The sequence below is a fragment of the Lactuca saligna genome, chromosome 1 (assembly GCF_052625555.1).
Source record: "Lactuca saligna cultivar CGN05327 chromosome 1, ASM5262555v1, whole genome shotgun sequence".
NCBI lineage: Eukaryota > Viridiplantae > Streptophyta > Magnoliopsida > Asterales > Asteraceae > Lactuca > Lactuca saligna.
This window is the reverse complement of record NC_136417.1, coordinates 157,070,489-157,088,397: the sequence shown is the minus strand read 5'-3', so window position 1 is coordinate 157,088,397 and position 17,909 is coordinate 157,070,489. Positions and strand designations below refer to the sequence as shown.

The 17,909-nt window shown below is 49.5% G+C and overlaps 53 non-coding genes across 53 annotated transcripts; all 53 read right to left on the bottom strand.

Moving 5' to 3' along the window:
- Positions 1 to 112: 112 nt before the first annotated feature.
- LOC145026689 (5S ribosomal RNA) lies at positions 113 to 231 on the bottom strand. The gene has a single exon (XR_013674648.1). It is a non-coding gene; the product is annotated as a 5S ribosomal RNA (ribosomal RNA).
- Positions 232 to 447: 216 nt separating this feature from the next.
- On the bottom strand, positions 448 to 566 carry LOC145026543 (5S ribosomal RNA). Its single transcript, XR_013674510.1, has one exon. It is a non-coding gene; the product is annotated as a 5S ribosomal RNA (ribosomal RNA).
- A 218-nt stretch (positions 567 to 784) lies between these two features.
- On the bottom strand, positions 785 to 903 carry LOC145027207 (5S ribosomal RNA). Its single transcript, XR_013675140.1, has one exon. It is a non-coding gene; the product is annotated as a 5S ribosomal RNA (ribosomal RNA).
- Positions 904 to 1,121: 218 nt separating this feature from the next.
- On the bottom strand, positions 1,122 to 1,240 carry LOC145025835 (5S ribosomal RNA). The gene has a single exon (XR_013673829.1). It is a non-coding gene; the product is annotated as a 5S ribosomal RNA (ribosomal RNA).
- Positions 1,241 to 1,458: 218 nt separating this feature from the next.
- LOC145026092 (5S ribosomal RNA) lies at positions 1,459 to 1,577 on the bottom strand. The gene has a single exon (XR_013674086.1). It is a non-coding gene; the product is annotated as a 5S ribosomal RNA (ribosomal RNA).
- A 219-nt stretch (positions 1,578 to 1,796) lies between these two features.
- On the bottom strand, positions 1,797 to 1,915 carry LOC145026858 (5S ribosomal RNA). Its single transcript, XR_013674812.1, has one exon. It is a non-coding gene; the product is annotated as a 5S ribosomal RNA (ribosomal RNA).
- A 217-nt stretch (positions 1,916 to 2,132) lies between these two features.
- LOC145027519 (5S ribosomal RNA) lies at positions 2,133 to 2,251 on the bottom strand. The gene has a single exon (XR_013675434.1). It is a non-coding gene; the product is annotated as a 5S ribosomal RNA (ribosomal RNA).
- A 219-nt stretch (positions 2,252 to 2,470) lies between these two features.
- LOC145027508 (5S ribosomal RNA) lies at positions 2,471 to 2,589 on the bottom strand. Its single transcript, XR_013675423.1, has one exon. It is a non-coding gene; the product is annotated as a 5S ribosomal RNA (ribosomal RNA).
- A 218-nt stretch (positions 2,590 to 2,807) lies between these two features.
- Positions 2,808 to 2,926, bottom strand: LOC145026542 (5S ribosomal RNA). Its single transcript, XR_013674509.1, has one exon. It is a non-coding gene; the product is annotated as a 5S ribosomal RNA (ribosomal RNA).
- A 218-nt stretch (positions 2,927 to 3,144) lies between these two features.
- Positions 3,145 to 3,263, bottom strand: LOC145026617 (5S ribosomal RNA). The gene has a single exon (XR_013674580.1). It is a non-coding gene; the product is annotated as a 5S ribosomal RNA (ribosomal RNA).
- Positions 3,264 to 3,481: 218 nt separating this feature from the next.
- On the bottom strand, positions 3,482 to 3,600 carry LOC145026449 (5S ribosomal RNA). The gene has a single exon (XR_013674423.1). It is a non-coding gene; the product is annotated as a 5S ribosomal RNA (ribosomal RNA).
- Positions 3,601 to 3,818: 218 nt separating this feature from the next.
- On the bottom strand, positions 3,819 to 3,937 carry LOC145026541 (5S ribosomal RNA). The gene has a single exon (XR_013674508.1). It is a non-coding gene; the product is annotated as a 5S ribosomal RNA (ribosomal RNA).
- A 219-nt stretch (positions 3,938 to 4,156) lies between these two features.
- On the bottom strand, positions 4,157 to 4,275 carry LOC145025968 (5S ribosomal RNA). The gene has a single exon (XR_013673956.1). It is a non-coding gene; the product is annotated as a 5S ribosomal RNA (ribosomal RNA).
- A 217-nt stretch (positions 4,276 to 4,492) lies between these two features.
- Positions 4,493 to 4,611, bottom strand: LOC145026323 (5S ribosomal RNA). The gene has a single exon (XR_013674302.1). It is a non-coding gene; the product is annotated as a 5S ribosomal RNA (ribosomal RNA).
- Positions 4,612 to 4,829: 218 nt separating this feature from the next.
- Positions 4,830 to 4,948, bottom strand: LOC145027495 (5S ribosomal RNA). The gene has a single exon (XR_013675412.1). It is a non-coding gene; the product is annotated as a 5S ribosomal RNA (ribosomal RNA).
- A 218-nt stretch (positions 4,949 to 5,166) lies between these two features.
- Positions 5,167 to 5,285, bottom strand: LOC145026539 (5S ribosomal RNA). The gene has a single exon (XR_013674507.1). It is a non-coding gene; the product is annotated as a 5S ribosomal RNA (ribosomal RNA).
- A 219-nt stretch (positions 5,286 to 5,504) lies between these two features.
- Positions 5,505 to 5,623, bottom strand: LOC145027484 (5S ribosomal RNA). The gene has a single exon (XR_013675401.1). It is a non-coding gene; the product is annotated as a 5S ribosomal RNA (ribosomal RNA).
- A 217-nt stretch (positions 5,624 to 5,840) lies between these two features.
- On the bottom strand, positions 5,841 to 5,959 carry LOC145021341 (5S ribosomal RNA). The gene has a single exon (XR_013669505.1). It is a non-coding gene; the product is annotated as a 5S ribosomal RNA (ribosomal RNA).
- A 217-nt stretch (positions 5,960 to 6,176) lies between these two features.
- Positions 6,177 to 6,295, bottom strand: LOC145026538 (5S ribosomal RNA). The gene has a single exon (XR_013674506.1). It is a non-coding gene; the product is annotated as a 5S ribosomal RNA (ribosomal RNA).
- A 218-nt stretch (positions 6,296 to 6,513) lies between these two features.
- On the bottom strand, positions 6,514 to 6,632 carry LOC145027206 (5S ribosomal RNA). The gene has a single exon (XR_013675139.1). It is a non-coding gene; the product is annotated as a 5S ribosomal RNA (ribosomal RNA).
- Positions 6,633 to 6,849: 217 nt separating this feature from the next.
- Positions 6,850 to 6,968, bottom strand: LOC145027473 (5S ribosomal RNA). The gene has a single exon (XR_013675390.1). It is a non-coding gene; the product is annotated as a 5S ribosomal RNA (ribosomal RNA).
- Positions 6,969 to 7,185: 217 nt separating this feature from the next.
- LOC145026473 (5S ribosomal RNA) lies at positions 7,186 to 7,304 on the bottom strand. The gene has a single exon (XR_013674446.1). It is a non-coding gene; the product is annotated as a 5S ribosomal RNA (ribosomal RNA).
- A 218-nt stretch (positions 7,305 to 7,522) lies between these two features.
- On the bottom strand, positions 7,523 to 7,641 carry LOC145026661 (5S ribosomal RNA). The gene has a single exon (XR_013674621.1). It is a non-coding gene; the product is annotated as a 5S ribosomal RNA (ribosomal RNA).
- Positions 7,642 to 7,859: 218 nt separating this feature from the next.
- LOC145027460 (5S ribosomal RNA) lies at positions 7,860 to 7,978 on the bottom strand. Its single transcript, XR_013675378.1, has one exon. It is a non-coding gene; the product is annotated as a 5S ribosomal RNA (ribosomal RNA).
- A 218-nt stretch (positions 7,979 to 8,196) lies between these two features.
- LOC145027014 (5S ribosomal RNA) lies at positions 8,197 to 8,315 on the bottom strand. Its single transcript, XR_013674960.1, has one exon. It is a non-coding gene; the product is annotated as a 5S ribosomal RNA (ribosomal RNA).
- Positions 8,316 to 8,534: 219 nt separating this feature from the next.
- On the bottom strand, positions 8,535 to 8,653 carry LOC145026322 (5S ribosomal RNA). The gene has a single exon (XR_013674301.1). It is a non-coding gene; the product is annotated as a 5S ribosomal RNA (ribosomal RNA).
- A 219-nt stretch (positions 8,654 to 8,872) lies between these two features.
- Positions 8,873 to 8,991, bottom strand: LOC145027448 (5S ribosomal RNA). Its single transcript, XR_013675367.1, has one exon. It is a non-coding gene; the product is annotated as a 5S ribosomal RNA (ribosomal RNA).
- A 218-nt stretch (positions 8,992 to 9,209) lies between these two features.
- Positions 9,210 to 9,328, bottom strand: LOC145026660 (5S ribosomal RNA). The gene has a single exon (XR_013674620.1). It is a non-coding gene; the product is annotated as a 5S ribosomal RNA (ribosomal RNA).
- A 218-nt stretch (positions 9,329 to 9,546) lies between these two features.
- Positions 9,547 to 9,665, bottom strand: LOC145027436 (5S ribosomal RNA). Its single transcript, XR_013675355.1, has one exon. It is a non-coding gene; the product is annotated as a 5S ribosomal RNA (ribosomal RNA).
- A 218-nt stretch (positions 9,666 to 9,883) lies between these two features.
- LOC145027242 (5S ribosomal RNA) lies at positions 9,884 to 10,002 on the bottom strand. The gene has a single exon (XR_013675173.1). It is a non-coding gene; the product is annotated as a 5S ribosomal RNA (ribosomal RNA).
- A 218-nt stretch (positions 10,003 to 10,220) lies between these two features.
- On the bottom strand, positions 10,221 to 10,339 carry LOC145027205 (5S ribosomal RNA). Its single transcript, XR_013675138.1, has one exon. It is a non-coding gene; the product is annotated as a 5S ribosomal RNA (ribosomal RNA).
- A 217-nt stretch (positions 10,340 to 10,556) lies between these two features.
- On the bottom strand, positions 10,557 to 10,675 carry LOC145027425 (5S ribosomal RNA). Its single transcript, XR_013675343.1, has one exon. It is a non-coding gene; the product is annotated as a 5S ribosomal RNA (ribosomal RNA).
- A 217-nt stretch (positions 10,676 to 10,892) lies between these two features.
- LOC145026472 (5S ribosomal RNA) lies at positions 10,893 to 11,011 on the bottom strand. Its single transcript, XR_013674445.1, has one exon. It is a non-coding gene; the product is annotated as a 5S ribosomal RNA (ribosomal RNA).
- A 217-nt stretch (positions 11,012 to 11,228) lies between these two features.
- LOC145026659 (5S ribosomal RNA) lies at positions 11,229 to 11,347 on the bottom strand. The gene has a single exon (XR_013674619.1). It is a non-coding gene; the product is annotated as a 5S ribosomal RNA (ribosomal RNA).
- Positions 11,348 to 11,565: 218 nt separating this feature from the next.
- On the bottom strand, positions 11,566 to 11,684 carry LOC145027413 (5S ribosomal RNA). Its single transcript, XR_013675332.1, has one exon. It is a non-coding gene; the product is annotated as a 5S ribosomal RNA (ribosomal RNA).
- A 218-nt stretch (positions 11,685 to 11,902) lies between these two features.
- On the bottom strand, positions 11,903 to 12,021 carry LOC145027013 (5S ribosomal RNA). Its single transcript, XR_013674959.1, has one exon. It is a non-coding gene; the product is annotated as a 5S ribosomal RNA (ribosomal RNA).
- Positions 12,022 to 12,240: 219 nt separating this feature from the next.
- On the bottom strand, positions 12,241 to 12,359 carry LOC145026321 (5S ribosomal RNA). The gene has a single exon (XR_013674300.1). It is a non-coding gene; the product is annotated as a 5S ribosomal RNA (ribosomal RNA).
- Positions 12,360 to 12,578: 219 nt separating this feature from the next.
- On the bottom strand, positions 12,579 to 12,697 carry LOC145027400 (5S ribosomal RNA). Its single transcript, XR_013675320.1, has one exon. It is a non-coding gene; the product is annotated as a 5S ribosomal RNA (ribosomal RNA).
- Positions 12,698 to 12,915: 218 nt separating this feature from the next.
- On the bottom strand, positions 12,916 to 13,034 carry LOC145026658 (5S ribosomal RNA). The gene has a single exon (XR_013674618.1). It is a non-coding gene; the product is annotated as a 5S ribosomal RNA (ribosomal RNA).
- A 218-nt stretch (positions 13,035 to 13,252) lies between these two features.
- Positions 13,253 to 13,371, bottom strand: LOC145027388 (5S ribosomal RNA). Its single transcript, XR_013675309.1, has one exon. It is a non-coding gene; the product is annotated as a 5S ribosomal RNA (ribosomal RNA).
- A 218-nt stretch (positions 13,372 to 13,589) lies between these two features.
- On the bottom strand, positions 13,590 to 13,708 carry LOC145027012 (5S ribosomal RNA). Its single transcript, XR_013674958.1, has one exon. It is a non-coding gene; the product is annotated as a 5S ribosomal RNA (ribosomal RNA).
- A 219-nt stretch (positions 13,709 to 13,927) lies between these two features.
- LOC145026320 (5S ribosomal RNA) lies at positions 13,928 to 14,046 on the bottom strand. The gene has a single exon (XR_013674299.1). It is a non-coding gene; the product is annotated as a 5S ribosomal RNA (ribosomal RNA).
- Positions 14,047 to 14,265: 219 nt separating this feature from the next.
- LOC145027377 (5S ribosomal RNA) lies at positions 14,266 to 14,384 on the bottom strand. The gene has a single exon (XR_013675298.1). It is a non-coding gene; the product is annotated as a 5S ribosomal RNA (ribosomal RNA).
- Positions 14,385 to 14,602: 218 nt separating this feature from the next.
- LOC145026656 (5S ribosomal RNA) lies at positions 14,603 to 14,721 on the bottom strand. The gene has a single exon (XR_013674617.1). It is a non-coding gene; the product is annotated as a 5S ribosomal RNA (ribosomal RNA).
- A 218-nt stretch (positions 14,722 to 14,939) lies between these two features.
- On the bottom strand, positions 14,940 to 15,058 carry LOC145027365 (5S ribosomal RNA). The gene has a single exon (XR_013675287.1). It is a non-coding gene; the product is annotated as a 5S ribosomal RNA (ribosomal RNA).
- Positions 15,059 to 15,276: 218 nt separating this feature from the next.
- LOC145027241 (5S ribosomal RNA) lies at positions 15,277 to 15,395 on the bottom strand. The gene has a single exon (XR_013675172.1). It is a non-coding gene; the product is annotated as a 5S ribosomal RNA (ribosomal RNA).
- Positions 15,396 to 15,613: 218 nt separating this feature from the next.
- Positions 15,614 to 15,732, bottom strand: LOC145026816 (5S ribosomal RNA). Its single transcript, XR_013674769.1, has one exon. It is a non-coding gene; the product is annotated as a 5S ribosomal RNA (ribosomal RNA).
- Positions 15,733 to 15,950: 218 nt separating this feature from the next.
- LOC145026814 (5S ribosomal RNA) lies at positions 15,951 to 16,069 on the bottom strand. The gene has a single exon (XR_013674766.1). It is a non-coding gene; the product is annotated as a 5S ribosomal RNA (ribosomal RNA).
- A 219-nt stretch (positions 16,070 to 16,288) lies between these two features.
- On the bottom strand, positions 16,289 to 16,407 carry LOC145026319 (5S ribosomal RNA). The gene has a single exon (XR_013674298.1). It is a non-coding gene; the product is annotated as a 5S ribosomal RNA (ribosomal RNA).
- A 218-nt stretch (positions 16,408 to 16,625) lies between these two features.
- LOC145026536 (5S ribosomal RNA) lies at positions 16,626 to 16,744 on the bottom strand. The gene has a single exon (XR_013674504.1). It is a non-coding gene; the product is annotated as a 5S ribosomal RNA (ribosomal RNA).
- A 219-nt stretch (positions 16,745 to 16,963) lies between these two features.
- Positions 16,964 to 17,082, bottom strand: LOC145021529 (5S ribosomal RNA). The gene has a single exon (XR_013669686.1). It is a non-coding gene; the product is annotated as a 5S ribosomal RNA (ribosomal RNA).
- A 217-nt stretch (positions 17,083 to 17,299) lies between these two features.
- Positions 17,300 to 17,418, bottom strand: LOC145027353 (5S ribosomal RNA). Its single transcript, XR_013675276.1, has one exon. It is a non-coding gene; the product is annotated as a 5S ribosomal RNA (ribosomal RNA).
- Positions 17,419 to 17,637: 219 nt separating this feature from the next.
- Positions 17,638 to 17,756, bottom strand: LOC145027145 (5S ribosomal RNA). The gene has a single exon (XR_013675083.1). It is a non-coding gene; the product is annotated as a 5S ribosomal RNA (ribosomal RNA).
- Positions 17,757 to 17,909: the final 153 nt, after the last annotated feature.

The window sequence follows — 17,909 nt, the reverse complement described above, 5'->3', positions numbered from 1 at the left end:
AACAAGAAAACAATCAACATTGAACCGGAGGCCGCCCGAGCATGGATATAGCAAGAAAGAAAAAAAAAACGCACCTAAAACATAAAAAAAACGCAGACGGGCAACGAAAAAGGGGGTGCAACACGAGGACTTCCCAGGGGGTCACCAATCCTAGTACTACTCTCGCCCAAGCACGCTTAACTGCGGAGTTCTGATGGGATCCGGTGCATTAGTGCAGGTATGATCGCACCCGAAATACTATCCATGCTTATTGTTTTTATGTCTTACAAGACGCAGAACCTCGTTTGCTTTCGGACGCGAGGCGTGGGACCCACGTGATGGATCGGCTCGGTTCGGGAAACAAGAAAACAATCAACATTGAACCGGAGGCCGCCCGAGCATGGATATAGCAAGAAAGAAAAAAAACGCACCTAAAACATAAAAAAAACGCAGACGGGCAACGAAAAAGGGGTGCAACACGAGGACTTCCCAGGGGGTCACCAATCCTAGTACTACTCTCGCCCAAGCACGCTTAACTGCGGAGTTCTGATGGGATCCGGTGCATTAGTGCTGGTATGATCGCACCCGAAATACTATCCATGCTTATTGTTTTTATGTCTTACAAGACGCAGAACCTCGTTTGCTTTCGGACGCGAGGCGTGGGACCCACGTGATGGATCGGCTCGGTTCGGGAAACAAGAAAACAATCAACATTGAACCGGATGCCGCCCGAGCATGGATATAGCAAGAAAGAAAAAAAAACGCACCTAAAACATAAAAAAAATGCAGACGGGCAACGAAAAAGGGGGTGCAACTCGAGGACTTCCCAGGGGGTCACCCATCCTAGTACTACTCTCGCACAAGCACGCGTAACTGCGGAGTTCTGATGGGATCCGGTGCATTAGTGCTGGTATGATCGCACCCGAAATACTATCCATGCTTATTGTTTTTATGTCTTACAAGACGCAGAACCTCGTTTGCTTTCGGACGCGAGGCGTGGGACCCACGTGATGGATCGGCTCGGTTCGGGAAACAAGAAAACAATCAACATTGAACCGGAGGCCGCCCGAGCATGGATATAGCAAGAAAGAAAAAAAAACGCACCTAAAACATAAAAAAAACGCAGACGGGCAACGAAAAAGAGGGTGCAACACGAGGACTTCCCAGGGGATCACCCATCCTAGTACTACTCTCGCCCAAGCACGCTTAACTGCGGAGTTCTGATGGGATCCGGTGCATTAGTGCTGGTATGATCGCACCCGAAATACTATCCATGCTTATTGTTTTTATGTCTTACAAGACGCAGAACCTCGTTTGCTTTCGGACGCGAGGCGTGGGACCCACGTGATGGAGCGGCTCGGTTCGGGAAACAAGAAAACAATCAACATTGAACCGGAGGCCGCCCGAGCATGGATATAGCAAGAAAGAAAAAAAAAACGCACCTCAAACATAAAAAAAACGCAGACGGGCAACGAAAAAGGGGTGCAACACGAGGACTTCCCAGGGGGTCACCCATCCTAGAACTACTCTCGCCCAAGCACGCTTAACTGCGGAGTTCTGATGGGATCCGGTGCATTAGTGCTGGTATGATCGCACCCGAAATACTATCCATGCTTATTGTTTTTATGTCTTACAAGACGCAGAACCTCGTTTGCTTTCGGACGCGAGGCGTGGGACCCACGTGATGGATCGGCTCGGTTCGGGAAACAAGAAAACAATCAACATTGAACCGGAGGCCGCCCGAGCATGGATATAGCAAGAAAGAAAAAAAAAACGCACCTAAAACATAAAAAAAACGCAGACGGGCAACGAAAAAGAGGGTGCAACACGAGGACTTCCCAGGGGGTCACCCATCCTAGAACTACTCTCGCCCAAGCACGCTTAACTGCGGAGTTCTGATGGGATCCGATGCATTAGTGCTGGTATGATCGCACCCGAAATACTATCCATGCTTATTGTTTTTATGTCTTACAAGACGCAGAACCTCGTTTGCTTTCGGACGCGAGGCGTGGGACCCACGTGATGGATCGGCTCGGTTCGGGAAACAAGGAAACAATCAACATTGAACCGGAGGCCGCCCGAGCATGGATATAGCAAGAAAGAAAAAAAAACGCACCTAAAACATAAAAAAAACGCAGACGGGCAACGAAAAAGGGGTGCAACACGAGGACTTCCCAGGGGGTCACCCATCCTAGTACTACTCTCGCCCAAGCACGCTTAACTGCGGAGTTCTGATGGGATCCGGTGCATTAGTGCTGGTATGATCGCACCCGAAATACTATCCATGCTTATTGTTTTTATGTCTTACAAGACGCAGAACCTCGTTTGCTTTCGGACGCGAGGCGTGGGACCCACGTGATGGGTCGGCTCGGTTCGGGAAACAAGAAAACAATCAACATTGAACCGGAGGCCGCCCGAGCATGGATATAGCAAGAAAGAAAAAAAAAACGCACCTAAAACATAAAAAAAACGCAGACGGGCAACGAAAAAGGGGGTGCAACACGAGGACTTCCCAGGGGGTCACCCATCCTAGTACTACTCTCGCCCAAGCACGCTTAACTGCGGAGTTCTGATGGGATCCGGTGCATTAGTGCTGGTATGATCGCACCCGAAATACTATCCATGCTTATTGTTTTTATGTCTTACAAGACGCAGAACCTCGTTTGCTTTCGGACGCGAGGCGTGGGACCCACGTGATGGATCGGCTCGGTTCGGGAAACAAGAAAACAATCAACATTGAACCGGAGGCCGCCCGAGCATGGATATAGCAAGAAAGAAAAAAAACGCACCTAAAACATAAAAAAAAACGCAGACGGGCAACGAAAAAGGGGGTGCAACACGAGGACTTCCCAGGGGGTCACCAATCCTAGTACTACTCTCGCCCAAGCACGCTTAACTGCGGAGTTCTGATGGGATCCGGTGCATTAGTGCTGGTATGATCGCACCCGAAATACTATCCATGCTTATTGTTTTTATGTCTTACAAGACGCAGAACCTCGTTTGCTTTCGGACGCGAGGCGTGGGACCCACGTGATGGATCGGCTCGGTTCGGGAAACATGAAAACAATCAACATTGAACCGGAGGCCGCCCGAGCATGGATATAGCAAGAAAGAAAAAAAACGCACCTAAAACATAAAAAAAAACGCAGACGGGCAACGAAAAAGGGGGTGCAACACGAGGACTTCCCAGGGGGTCACCAATCCTAGTACTACTCTCGCCCAAGCACGCTTAACTACGGAGTTCTGATGGGATCCGGTGCATTAGTGCTGGTATGATCGCACCCGAAATACTATCCATGCTTATTGTTTTTATGTCTTACAAGACGCAGAACCTCGTTTGCTTTCGGACGCGAGGCGTGGGACCCACGTGATGGATCGGCTCGGTTCGGGAAACAAGAAAACAATCAACATTGAACCGGATGCCGCCCGAGCATGGATATAGCAAGAAAGAAAAAAAAACGCACCTAAAACATAAAAAAAATGCAGACGGGCAACGAAAAAGGGGGTGCAACTCGAGGACTTCCCAGGGGGTCACCCATCCTAGTACTACTCTCGCCCAAGCACGCTTAACTGCGGAGTTCTGATGGGATCCGGTGCATTAGTGCTGGTATGATCGCACCTGAAATACTATCCATGCTTATTGTTTTTATGTCTTACAAGACGCAGAACCTCGTTTGCTTTCGGACGCGAGGCGTGGGACCCACGTGATGGATCGGCTCGGTTCGGGAAACAAGAAAACAATCAACATTGAACCGGAGGCCGCCCGAGCATGGATATAGCAAGAAAGAAAAAAAACGCACCTAAAACATAAAAAAAAACGCAGACGGGCAACGAAAAAGGGGGTGCAACACGAGGACTTCCCAGGGGGTCACCAATCCTAGTACTACTCTCGCCCAAGCACGCTTAACTGCGGAGTTCTGATGGGATCCGGTGCATTAGTGCTGGTATGATCGCACCCGAAATACTATCCATGCTTATTGTTTTTATGTCTTACAAGACGCAGAACCTCGTTTGCTTTCGGACGCGAGGCGTGGGACCCACGTGATGGATCGGCTCGGTTCGGGAAACAAGAAAACAATCAACATTGAACCGGATGCCGCCCGAGCATGGATATAGCAAGAAAGAAAAAAAAAACGCACCTAAAACATAAAAAAAACGCAGACGGGCAACGAAAAAGGGGGTGCAACACGAGGACTTCCCAGGGGGTCACCCATCCTAGTACTACTCTCGCCCAAGAACGCTTAACTGCGGAGTTCTGATGGGATCCGGTGCATTAGTGCTGGTATGATCGCACCCGAAATACTATCCATGCTTATTGTTTTTATGTCTTACAAGACGCAGAACCTCGTTTGCTTTCGGACGCGAGGCGTGGGACCCACGTGATGGATCGGCTCGGTTCGGGAAACAAGAAAACAATCAACATTGAACCGGAGGCCGCCCGAGCATGGATATAGCAAGAAAGAAAAAAAACGCACCTAAAACATAAAAAAAACGCAGACGGGCAACGAAAAAGGGGGTGCAACACGAGGACTTCCCAGGGGGTCACCCATCCTAGTACTACTCTCGCCCAAGCACGCTTAACTGCGGAGTTCTGATGGGATTCGGTGCATTAGTGCTGGTATGATCGCACCCGAAATACTATCCATGCTTATTGTTTTTATGTCTTACAAGACGCAGAACCTCGTTTGCTTTCGGACGCGAGGCGTGGGACCCACGTGATGGATCGGCTCGGTTCGGGAAACAAGAAAACAATCAACATTGAACCGGAGGCCGCCCGAGCATGGATATAGCAAGAAAGAAAAAAAAACGCACCTAAAACATAAAAAAAACGCAGACGGGCAACGAAAAAGGGGGTGCAACACGAGGACTTCCCAGGGGGTCACCCATCCTAGTACTACTCTCGCCCAAGCACGCTTAACTGCGGAGTTCTGATGGGATCCGGTGCATTAGTGCTGGTATGATCGCACCCGAAATACTATCCATGCTTATTGTTTTTATGTCTTACAAGACGCAGAACCTCGTTTGCTTTCGGACGCGAGGCGTGGGACCCACGTGATGGATCGGCTCGGTTCGGGAAACAAGAAAACAATCAACATTGAACCGGAGGCCGCCCGAGCATGGATATAGCAAGAAAGAAAAAAAACGCACCTAAAACATAAAAAAAAACGCAGACGGGCAACGAAAAAGGGGGTGCAACACGAGGACTTCCCAGGGGGTCACCAATCCTAGTACTACTCTCGCCCAAGCACGCTTAACTGCGGAGTTCTGATGGGATCCGGTGCATTAGTGCTGGTATGATCGCACCCGAAATACTATCCATGCTTATTGTTTTTATGTCTTACAAGACGCAGAACCTCGTTTGCTTTCGGACGCGAGGCGTGGGACCCACGTGATGGATCGGCTCGGTTCGGGAAACAAGAAAACAATCAACATTGAACCGGAGGCCGCCCGAGCATGGATATAGCAAGAAAGAAAAAAAAACGCACCTAAAACATAAAAAAAACGCAGACGGGCAACGAAAAAAGGGGGTGCAACACGAGGACTTCCCAGGGGGTCACCCATCCTAGTACTACTCTCGCCCAAGCACGCTTAACTGCGGAGTTCTGATGGGATCCGGTGCATTAGTGCTGGTATGATCGCACCCGAAATACTATCCATGCTTATTGTTTTTATGTCTTACAAGACGCAGAACCTCGTTTGCTTTCGGACGCGAGGCGTGGGACCCACGTGATGGATCGGCTCGGTTCGGGAAACAAGAAAACAATCAACATTGAACCGGAGGCCGACCGAGCATGGATATAGCAAGAAAGAAAAAAAACGCACCTAAAACATAAAAAAAACGCAGACGGGCAACGAAAAAGAGGGTGCAACACGAGGTCTTCCCAGGGGGTCACCCATCCTAGTACTACTCTCGCCCAAGCACGCTTAACTGCGGAGTTCTGATGGGATCCGGTGCATTAGTGCTGGTATGATCGCACCCGAAATACTATCCATGCTTATTGTTTTTATGTCTTACAAGACGCAGAACCTCGTTTGCTTTCGGACGCGAGGCGTGGGACCCACGTGATGGATCGGCTCGGTTCGGGAAACAAGAAAACAATCAACATTGAACCGGAGGCCGCCCGAGCATGGATATAGCAAGAAAGAAAAAAAAACGCACCTAAAACATAAAAAAAACGCAGACGGGCAACGAAAAAGGGGTGCAACACGAGGACTTCCCAGGGGGTCACCAATCCTAGTACTACTCTCGCCCAAGCACGCTTAACTGCGGAGTTCTGATGGGATCCGGTGCATTAGTGCTGGTATGATCGCACCCGAAATACTATCCATGCTTATTGTTTTTATGTCTTACAAGACGCAGAACCTCGTTTGCTTTCGGACGCGAGGCGTGGGACCCACGTGATGGATCGGCTCGGTTCGGGAAACAAGAAAACAATCAACATTGAACCGGATGCCGCCCGAGCATGGATATAGCAAGAAAGAAAAAAAAACGCACCTAAAACATAAAAAAAATGCAGACGGGCAACGAAAAAGGGGGTGCAACTCGAGGACTTCCCAGGGGGTCACCCATCCTAGTACTACTCTCGCACAAGCACGCGTAACTGCGGAGTTCTGATGGGATCCGGTGCATTAGTGCTGGTATGATCGCACCCGAAATACTATCCATGCTTATTGTTTTTATGTCTTACAAGACGCAGAACCTCGTTTGCTTTCGGACGCGAGGCGTGGGACCCACGTGATGGATCGGCTCGGTTCGGGAAACAAGAAAACAATCAACATTGAACCGGAGGCCGCCCGAGCATGGATATAGCAAGAAAGAAAAAAAAACGCACCTAAAACATAAAAAAAACGCAGACGGGCAACGAAAAAGGGGTGCAACACGAGGACTTCCCAGGGGGTCACCCATCCTAGTACTACTCTCGCCCAAGCACGCTTAACTGCGGAGTTCTGATGGGATCCGGTGCATTAGTGCTGGTATGATCGCACCCGAAATACTATCCATGCTTATTGTTTTTATGTCTTACAAGACGCAGAACCTCGTTTGCTTTCGGACGCGAGGCGTGGGACCCACGTGATGGATCGGCTCGGTTCGGGAAACAAGAAAACAATCAACATTGAACCGGAGGCCGCCCGAGCATGGATATAGCAAGAAAGAAAAAAAAACGCACCTAAAACATAAAAAAAACGCAGACGGGCAACGAAAAAGGGGTGCAACAAGAGGACTTCCCAGGGGGTCACCCATCCTAGTACTACTCTCGCCCAAGCACGCTTAACTGCGGAGTTCTGATGGGATCCGGTGCATTAGTGCTGGTATGATCGCACCCGAAATACTATCCATGCTTATTGTTTTTATGTCTTACAAGACGCAGAACCTCGTTTGCTTTCGGACGCGAGGCGTGGGACCCACGTGATGGATCGGCTCGGTTCGGGAAACAAGAAAACAATCAACATTGAACCGGAGGCCGCCCGAGCATGGATATAGCAAGAAAGAAAAAAAAACGCACCTAAAACATAAAAAAAACGCAGACGGGCAACGAAAAAGGGGGTGCAACACGAGGACTTCCCAGGGGGTCACCCATCCTAGAACTACTCTCGCCCAAGCACGCTTGACTGCGGAGTTCTGATGGGATCCGGTGCATTAGTGCTGGTATGATCGCACCCGAAATACTATCCATGCTTATTGTTTTTATGTCTTACAAGACGCAGAACCTCGTTTGCTTTCGGACGCGAGGCGTGGGACCCACGTGATGGATCGGCTCGGTTCGGGAAACAAGAAAACAATCAACATTGAACCGGAGGCCGCCCGAGCATGGATATAGCAAGAAAGAAAAAAAACGCACCTAAAACATAAAAAAAAACGCAGACGGGCAACGAAAAAGGGGGTGCAACACGAGGACTTCCCAGGGGGTCACCCATCCTAGTACTACTCTCGCCCAAGCACGCTTAACTGCGGAGTTCTGATGGGATCCGGTGCATTAGTGCTGGTATGATCGCACCCGAAATACTATCCATGCTTATTGTTTTTATGTCTTACAAGACGCAGAACCTCGTTTGCTTTCGGACGCGAGGCGTGGGACCCACGTGATGGATCGGCTCGGTTCGGGAAACAAGAAAACAATCAACATTGAACCGGATGCCGCCCGAGCATGGATATAGCAAGAAAGAAAAAAAAACGCACCTAAAACATAAAAAAAATGCAGACGGGCAACGAAAAAGGGGGTGCAACTCGAGGACTTCCCAGGGGGTCACTCATCCTAGTACTACTCTCGCCCAAGCACGCTTAACTGCGGAGTTCTGATGGGATCCAGTGCATTAGTGCTGGTATGATCGCACCCGAAATACTATCCATGCTTATTGTTTTTATGTCTTACAAGACGCAGAACCTCGTTTGCTTTCGGACGCGAGGCGTGGGACCCACGTGATGGATCGGCTCGGTTCGGGAAACAAGAAAACAATCAACATTGAACCGGAGGCCGCCCGAGCATGGATATAGCAAGAAAGAAAAAAAAAACGCACCTAAAACATAAAAAAAACGCAGACGGGCAACGAAAAAGGGGGTGCAACACGAGGACTTCCCAGGGGGTCACCCATCCTAGTACTACTCTCGCCCAAGCACGCTTAACTGCGGAGTTCTGATGGGATTCGGTGCATTAGTGCTGGTATGATCGCACCCGAAATACTATCCATGCTTATTGTTTTTATGTCTTACAAGACGCAGAACCTCGTTTGCTTTCGGACGCGAGGCGTGGGACCCACGTGATGGATCGGCTCGGTTCGGGAAACAAGAAAACAATCAACATTGAACCGGAGGCCGCCCGAGCATGGATATAGCAAGAAAGAATAAAAAACGCACCTAAAACATAAAAAAAACGCAGACGGGCAACGAAAAAAGGGGGTGCAACACGAGGACTTCCCAGGGGGTCACCCATCCTAGTACTACTCTCGCCCAAGCACGCTTAACTGCGGAGTTCTGATGGGATCCGGTGCATTAGTGCTGGTATGATCGCACCCGAAATACTATCCATGCTTATTGTTTTTATGTCTTACAAGACGCAAAACCTCGTTTGCTTTCGGACGCGAGGCGTGGGACCCACGTGATGGATCGGCTCGGTTCGGGAAACAAGAAAACAATCAACATTGAACCGGAGGCCGCCCGAGCATGGATATAGCAAGAAAGAAAAAAAAACGCACCTAAAACATAAAAAAAACGCAGACGGGCAACGAAAAAGGGGGTGCAACACGAGGACTTCCCAGGGGGTCACCCATCCTAGAACTACTCTCGCCCAAGCACGCTTGACTGCGGAGTTCTGATGGGATCCGGTGCATTAGTGCTGGTATGATCGCACCCGAAATACTATCCATGCTTATTGTTTTTATGTCTTACAAGACGCAGAACCTCGTTTGCTTTCGGACGCGAGGCGTGGGACCCACGTGATGGATCGGCTCGGTTCGGGAAACAAGAAAACAATCAACATTGAACCGGAGGCCGCCCGAGCATGGATATAGCAAGAAAGAAAAAAAACGCACCTAAAACATAAAAAAAAACGCAGACGGGCAACGAAAAAGGGGGTGCAACACGAGGACTTCCCAGGGGGTCACCCATCCTAGTACTACTCTCGCCCAAGCACGCTTAACTGCGGAGTTCTGATGGGATCCGGTGCATTAGTGCTGGTATGATCGCACCCGAAATACTATCCATGCTTATTGTTTTTATGTCTTACAAGACGCAAAACCTCGTTTGCTTTCGGACGCGAGGCGTGGGACCCACGTGATGGATCGGCTCGGTTCGGGAAACAAGAAAACAATCAACATTGAACCGGATGCCGCCCGAGCATGGATATAGCAAGAAAGAAAAAAAAACGCACCTAAAACATAAAAAAAATGTAGACGGGCAACGAAAAAGGGGGTGCAACTCGAGGACTTCCCAGGGGGTCACTCATCCTAGCACTACTCTCGCCCAAGCACGCTTAACTGCGGAGTTCTGATGGGATCCAGTGCATTAGTGCTGGTATGATCGCACCCGAAATACTATCCATGCTTATTGTTTTTATGTCTTACAAGACGCAGAACCTCGTTTGCTTTCGGACGCGAGGCGTGGGACCCACGTGATGGATCGGCTCGGTTCGGGAAACAAGAAAACAATCAACATTGAACCGGATGCCGCCCGAGCATGGATATAGCAAGAAAGAAAAAAAAACGCACCTAAAACATAAAAAAAATGCAGACGGGCAACGAAAAAGGGGGTGCAACTCGAGGACTTCCCAGGGGGTCACCCATCCTAGTACTACTCTCGCACAAGCACGCGTAACTGCGGAGTTCTGATGGGATCCGGTGCATTAGTGCTGGTATGATCGCACCCGAAATACTATCCATGCTTATTGTTTTTATGTCTTACAAGACGCAGAACCTCGTTTGCTTTCGGACGCGAGGCGTGGGACCCACGTGATGGATCGGCTCGGTTCGGGAAACAAGAAAACAATCAACATTGAACCGGAGGCCGCCCGAGCATGGATATAGCAAGAAAGAAAAAAAAACGCACCTAAAACATAAAAAAAACGCAGACGGGCAACGAAAAAGGGGTGCAACACGAGGACTTCCCAGGGGGTCACCCATCCTAGTACTACTCTCGCCCAAGCACGCTTAACTGCGGAGTTCTGATGGGATCCGGTGCATTAGTGCTGGTATGATCGCACCCGAAATACTATCCATGCTTATTGTTTTTATGTCTTACAAGACGCAGAACCTCGTTTGCTTTCGGACGCGAGGCGTGGGACCCACGTGATGGATCGGCTCGGTTCGGGAAACAAGAAAACAATCAACATTGAACCGGAGGCCGCCCGAGCATGGATATAGCAAGAAAGAAAAAAAAACGCACCTAAAACATAAAAAAAACGCAGACGGGCAACGAAAAAGGGGTGCAACAAGAGGACTTCCCAGGGGGTCACCCATCCTAGTACTACTCTCGCCCAAGCACGCTTAACTGCGGAGTTCTGATGGGATCCGGTGCATTAGTGCTGGTATGATCGCACCCGAAATACTATCCATGCTTATTGTTTTTATGTCTTACAAGACGCAGAACCTCGTTTGCTTTCGGACGCGAGGCGTGGGACCCACGTGATGGATCGGCTCGGTTCGGGAAACAAGAAAACAATCAACATTGAACCGGAGGCCGCCCGAGCATGGATATAGCAAGAAAGAAAAAAAACGCACCTAAAACATAAAAAAAACGCAGACGGGCAACGAAAAAGGGGGTGCAACACGAGGACTTCCCAGGGGGTCACCCATCCTAGAACTACTCTCGCCCAAGCACGCTTGACTGCGGAGTTCTGATGGGATCCGGTGCATTAGTGCTGGTATGATCGCACCCGAAATACTATCCATGCTTATTGTTTTTATGTCTTACAAGACGCAGAACCTCGTTTGCTTTCGGACGCGAGGCGTGGGACCCACGTGATGGATCGGCTCGGTTCGGGAAACAAGAAAACAATCAACATTGAACCGGAGGCCGCCCGAGCATGGATATAGCAAGAAAGAAAAAAAACGCACCTAAAACATAAAAAAAAACGCAGACGGGCAACGAAAAAGGGGGTGCAACACGAGGACTTCCCAGGGGGTCACCCATCCTAGTACTACTCTCGCCCAAGCACGCTTAACTGCGGAGTTCTGATGGGATCCGGTGCATTAGTGCTGGTATGATCGCACCCGAAATACTATCCATGCTTATTGTTTTTATGTCTTACAAGACGCAGAACCTCGTTTGCTTTCGGACGCGAGGCGTGGGACCCACGTGATGGATCGGCTCGGTTCGGGAAACAAGAAAACAATCAACATTGAACCGGATGCCGCCCGAGCATGGATATAGCAAGAAAGAAAAAAAAACGCACCTAAAACATAAAAAAAATGCAGACGGGCAACGAAAAAGGGGGTGCAACTCGAGGACTTCCCAGGGGGTCACTCATCCTAGTACTACTCTCGCCCAAGCACGCTTAACTGCGGAGTTCTGATGGGATCCAGTGCATTAGTGCTGGTATGATCGCACCCGAAATACTATCCATGCTTATTGTTTTTATGTCTTACAAGACGCAGAACCTCGTTTGCTTTCGGACGCGAGGCGTGGGACCCACGTGATGGATCGGCTCGGTTCGGGAAACAAGAAAACAATCAACATTGAACCGGAGGCCGCCCGAGCATGGATATAGCAAGAAAGAAAAAAAAAACGCACCTAAAACATAAAAAAAACGCAGACGGGCAACGAAAAAGGGGGTGCAACACGAGGACTTCCCAGGGGGTCACCCATCCTAGTACTACTCTCGCCCAAGCACGCTTAACTGCGGAGTTCTGATGGGATTCGGTGCATTAGTGCTGGTATGATCGCACCCGAAATACTATCCATGCTTATTGTTTTTATGTCTTACAAGACGCAGAACCTCGTTTGCTTTCGGACGCGAGGCGTGGGACCCACGTGATGGATCGGCTCGGTTCGGGAAACAAGAAAACAATCAACATTGAACCGGAGGCCGCCCGAGCATGGATATAGCAAGAAAGAATAAAAAACGCACCTAAAACATAAAAAAAACGCAGACGGGCAACGAAAAAAGGGGGTGCAACACGAGGACTTCCCAGGGGGTCACCCATCCTAGTACTACTCTCGCCCAAGCACGCTTAACTGCGGAGTTCTGATGGGATCCGGTGCATTAGTGCTGGTATGATCGCACCCGAAATACTATCCATGCTTATTGTTTTTATGTCTTACAAGACGCAAAACCTCGTTTGCTTTCGGACGCGAGGCGTGGGACCCACGTGATGGATCGGCTCGGTTCGGGAAACAAGAAAACAATCAACATTGAACCGGAGGCCGCCCGAGCATGGATATAGCAAGAAAGAAAAAAAAACGCACCTAAAACATAAAAAAAACGCAGACGGGCAACGAAAAAGGGGGTGCAACACGAGGACTTCCCAGGGGGTCACCCATCCTAGAACTACTCTCGCCCAAGCACGCTTGACTGCGGAGTTCTGATGGGATCCGGTGCATTAGTGCTGGTATGATCGCACCCGAAATACTATCCATGCTTATTGTTTTTATGTCTTACAAGACGCAGAACCTCGTTTGCTTTCGGACGCGAGGCGTGGGACCCACGTGATGGATCGGCTCGGTTCGGGAAACAAGAAAACAATCAACATTGAACCGGAGGCCGCCCGAGCATGGATATAGCAAGAAAGAAAAAAAACGCACCTAAAACATAAAAAAAAACGCAGACGGGCAACGAAAAAGGGGGTGCAACACGAGGACTTCCCAGGGGGTCACCCATCCTAGTACTACTCTCGCCCAAGCACGCTTAACTGCGGAGTTCTGATGGGATCCGGTGCATTAGTGCTGGTATGATCGCACCCGAAATACTATCCATGCTTATTGTTTTTATGTCTTACAAGACGCAGAACCTCGTTTGCTTTCGGACGCGAGGCGTGGGACCCACGTGATGGATCGGCTCGGTTCGGGAAACAAGAAAACAATCAACATTGAACCGGATGCCGCCCGAGCATGGATATAGCAAGAAAGAAAAAAAAACGCACCTAAAACATAAAAAAAATGCAGACGGGCAACGAAAAAGGGGGTGCAACTCGAGGACTTCCCAGGGGGTCACTCATCCTAGTACTACTCTCGCCCAAGCACGCTTAACTGCGGAGTTCTGATGGGATCCAGTGCATTAGTGCTGGTATGATCGCACCCGAAATACTATCCATGCTTATTGTTTTTATGTCTTACAAGACGCAGAACCTCGTTTGCTTTCGGACGCGAGGCGTGGGACCCACGTGATGGATCGGCTCGGTTCGGGAAACAAGAAAACAATCAACATTGAACCGGAGGCCGCCCGAGCATGGATATAGCAAGAAAGAAAAAAAAAACGCACCTAAAACATAAAAAAAACGCAGACGGGCAACGAAAAAGGGGGTGCAACACGAGGACTTCCCAGGGGGTCACCCATCCTAGTACTACTCTCGCCCAAGCACGCTTAACTGCGGAGTTCTGATGGGATTCGGTGCATTAGTGCTGGTATGATCGCACCCGAAATACTATCCATGCTTATTGTTTTTATGTCTTACAAGACGCAGAACCTCGTTTGCTTTCGGACGCGAGGCGTGGGACCCACGTGATGGATCGGCTCGGTTCGGGAAACAAGAAAACAATCAACATTGAACCGGAGGCCGCCCGAGCATGGATATAGCAAGAAAGAATAAAAAACGCACCTAAAACATAAAAAAAACGCAGACGGGCAACGAAAAAAGGGGGTGCAACACGAGGACTTCCCAGGGGGTCACCCATCCTAGTACTACTCTCGCCCAAGCACGCTTAACTGCGGAGTTCTGATGGGATCCGGTGCATTAGTGCTGGTATGATCGCACCCGAAATACTATCCATGCTTATTGTTTTTATGTCTTACAAGACGCAAAACCTCGTTTGCTTTCGGACGCGAGGCGTGGGACCCACGTGATGGATCGGCTCGGTTCGGGAAACAAGAAAACAATCAACATTGAACCGGAGGCCGCCCGAGCATGGATATAGCAAGAAAGAAAAAAAAACGCACCTAAAACATAAAAAAAACGCAGACGGGCAACGAAAAAGGGGGTGCAACACGAGGACTTCCCAGGGGGTCACCCATCCTAGAACTACTCTCGCCCAAGCACGCTTGACTGCGGAGTTCTGATGGGATCCGGTGCATTAGTGCTGGTATGATCGCACCCGAAATACTATCCATGCTTATTGTTTTTATGTCTTACAAGACGCAGAACCTCGTTTGCTTTCGGACGCGAGGCGTGGGACCCACGTGATGGATCGGCTCGGTTCGGGAAACAAGAAAACAATCAACATTGAACCGGAGGCCGCCCGAGCATGGATATAGCAAGAAAGAAAAAAAACGCACCTAAAACATAAAAAAAAACGCAGACGGGCAACGAAAAAGGGGGTGCAACACGAGGACTTCCCAGGGGGTCACCCATCCTAGTACTACTCTCGCCCAAGCACGCTTAACTGCGGAGTTCTGATGGGATCCGGTGCATTAGTGCTGGTATGATCGCACCCGAAATACTATCCATGCTTATTGTTTTTATGTCTTACAAGACGCAAAACCTCGTTTGCTTTCGGACGCGAGGCGTGGGACCCACGTGATGGATCGGCTCGGTTCGGGAAACAAGAAAACAATCAACATTGAACCGGATGCCGCCCGAGCATGGATATAGCAAGAAAGAAAAAAAAACGCACCTAAAACATAAAAAAAATGTAGACGGGCAACGAAAAAGGGGGTGCAACTCGAGGACTTCCCAGGGGGTCACTCATCCTAGCACTACTCTCGCCCAAGCACGCTTAACTGCGGAGTTCTGATGGGATCCAGTGCATTAGTGCTGGTATGATCGCACCCGAAATACTATCCATGCTTATTGTTTTTATGTCTTACAAGACGCAGAACCTCGTTTGCTTTCGGACGCGAGGCGTGGGACCCACGTGATGGATCGGCTCGGTTCGGGAAACAAGAAAACAATCAACATTGAACCGGATGCCGCCCGAGCATGGATATAGCAAGAAAGAAAAAAAAACGCACCTAAAACATAAAAAAAATGCAGACGGGCAACGAAAAAGGGGGTGCAACTCGAGGACTTCCCAGGGGGTCACTCATCCTAGTACTACTCTCGCCCAAGCACGCTTAACTGCGGAGTTCTGATGGGATCCGGTGCATTAGTGCTGGTATGATCGCACCCGAAATACTATCCATGCTTATTGTTTTTATGTCTTACAAGACGCAGAACCTCGTTTGCTTTCGGACGCGAGGCGTGGGACCCACGTGATGGATCGGCTCGGTTCGGGAAACAAGAAAACAATCAACATTGAACCGGATGCCGCCCGAGCATGGATATAGCAAGAAAGAAAAAAAAACGCACCTAAAACATAAAAAAAATGCAGACGGGCAACGAAAAAGGGGGTGCAACTCGAGGACTTCCCAGGGGGTCACTCATCCTAGTACTACTCTCGCCCAAGCACGCTTAACTGCGGAGTTCTGATGGGATCCGGTGCATTAGTGCTGGTATGATCGCACCCGAAATACTATCCATGCTTCTTGTTTTTATGTCTTACAAGACGCAGAACCTCGTTTGCTTTCGGACGCGAGGCGTGGGACCCACGTGATGGATCGGCTCGGTTCGGGAAACAAGAAAACAATCAACATTGAACCGGAGGCCGCCCGAGCATGGATATAGCAAGAAAGAAAAAAAAAACGCACCTAAAACATAAAAAAAACGCAGACGGGCAACGAAAAAGGGGGTGCAACACGAGGACTTCCCAGGGGGTCACCCATCCTAGTACTACTCTCGCCCAAGCACGCTTAACTGCGGAGTTCTGATGGGATTCGGTGCATTAGTGCTGGTATGATCGCACCCGAAATACTATCCATGCTTATTGTTTTTATGTCTTACAAGACGCAGAACCTCGTTTGCTTTCGGATGCGAGGCGTGGGACCCACGTGATGGATCGGCTCGGTTCGGGAAACAAGAAAACAATCAACATTGAACCGGAGGCCGCCCGAGGATGGATATAGCAAGAAAGAAAAAAAACGCACCTAAAACATAAAAAAAAACGCAGACGGGCAACGAAAAAGGGGGTGCAACACGAGGACTTCCCAGGGGGTCACCAATCCTAGTACTACTCTCGCCCAAGCACGCTTAACTGCGGAGTTCTGATGGGATCCGGTGCATTAGTGCTGGTATGATCGCACCCGAAATACTATCCATGCTTATTGTTTTTATGTCTTACAAGACGCAGAACCTCGTTTGCTTTCGGACGCGAGGCGTGGGACCCACGTGATGGATCGGCTCGGTTCGGGAAACAAGAAAACAATCAACATTGAACCGGATGCCGCCCGAGCATGGATATAGCAAGAAAGAAAAAAAAAACGCACCTAAAACATAAAAAAAACGCAGACGGGCAACGAAAAAGGGGGTGCAACACGAGGAATTCCCAGGGGGTCACCCATCCTAGTACTACTCTCGCCCAAGCACGCTTAACTGCGGAGTTCTGATGGGATCCGGTGCATTAGTGCTGGTATGATCGCACCCGAAATACTATCCATGCTTATTGTTTTTATGTCTTACAAGACGCAGAACCTCGTTTGCTTTCGGACGCGAGGCGTGGGACCCACGTGATGGATCGGCTCGGTTCGGGAAACAAGAAAACAATCAACATTGAACCGGAGGCCGCCCGAGCATGGATATAGCAAGAAAGAAAAAAAACGCACGTAAAACATAAAAAAAACGCAGACGGGCAACGAAAAAGGGGGTGCAACACGAGGACTTCCCAGGGGGTCACCCATCCTAGTACTACTCTCGCCCAAGCACGCTTAACTGCGGAGTTCTGATGGGATCCGGTGCATTAGTGCTGGTATGATCGCACCCGAAATACTATCCATGCTTATTGTTTTTATGTCTTACAAGACGCAGAACCTCGTTTGCTTTCGGACGCGAGGCGTGGGACCCACGTGATGGATCGGCTCGGTTCGGGAAACAAGAAAACAATCAACATTGAACCGGAGGCCGCCCGAGCATGGATATAGCAAGAAAGAAAAAAAAAACGCACCTAAAACATAAAAAAAACGCAGACGGGCAACGAAAAAGGGGGTGCAACACGAGGACTTCCCAGGGGGTCACCCATCCTAGAACTACTCTCGCCCAAGCACGCATGACTGCGGAGTTCAGATGGGATCCGGTGCATTAGTGCTGGTATGATCGCACCCGAAATACTATCCATGCTTATTGTTTTTATGTCTTACAAGACGCAGAACCTCGTTTGCTTTCGGACGCGAGGCGTGGGACCCACGTGATGGATCGGCTCGGTTCGGGAAACAAGAAAACAATCAACATTGAACCGGAGGCCGCCCGAGCATGGA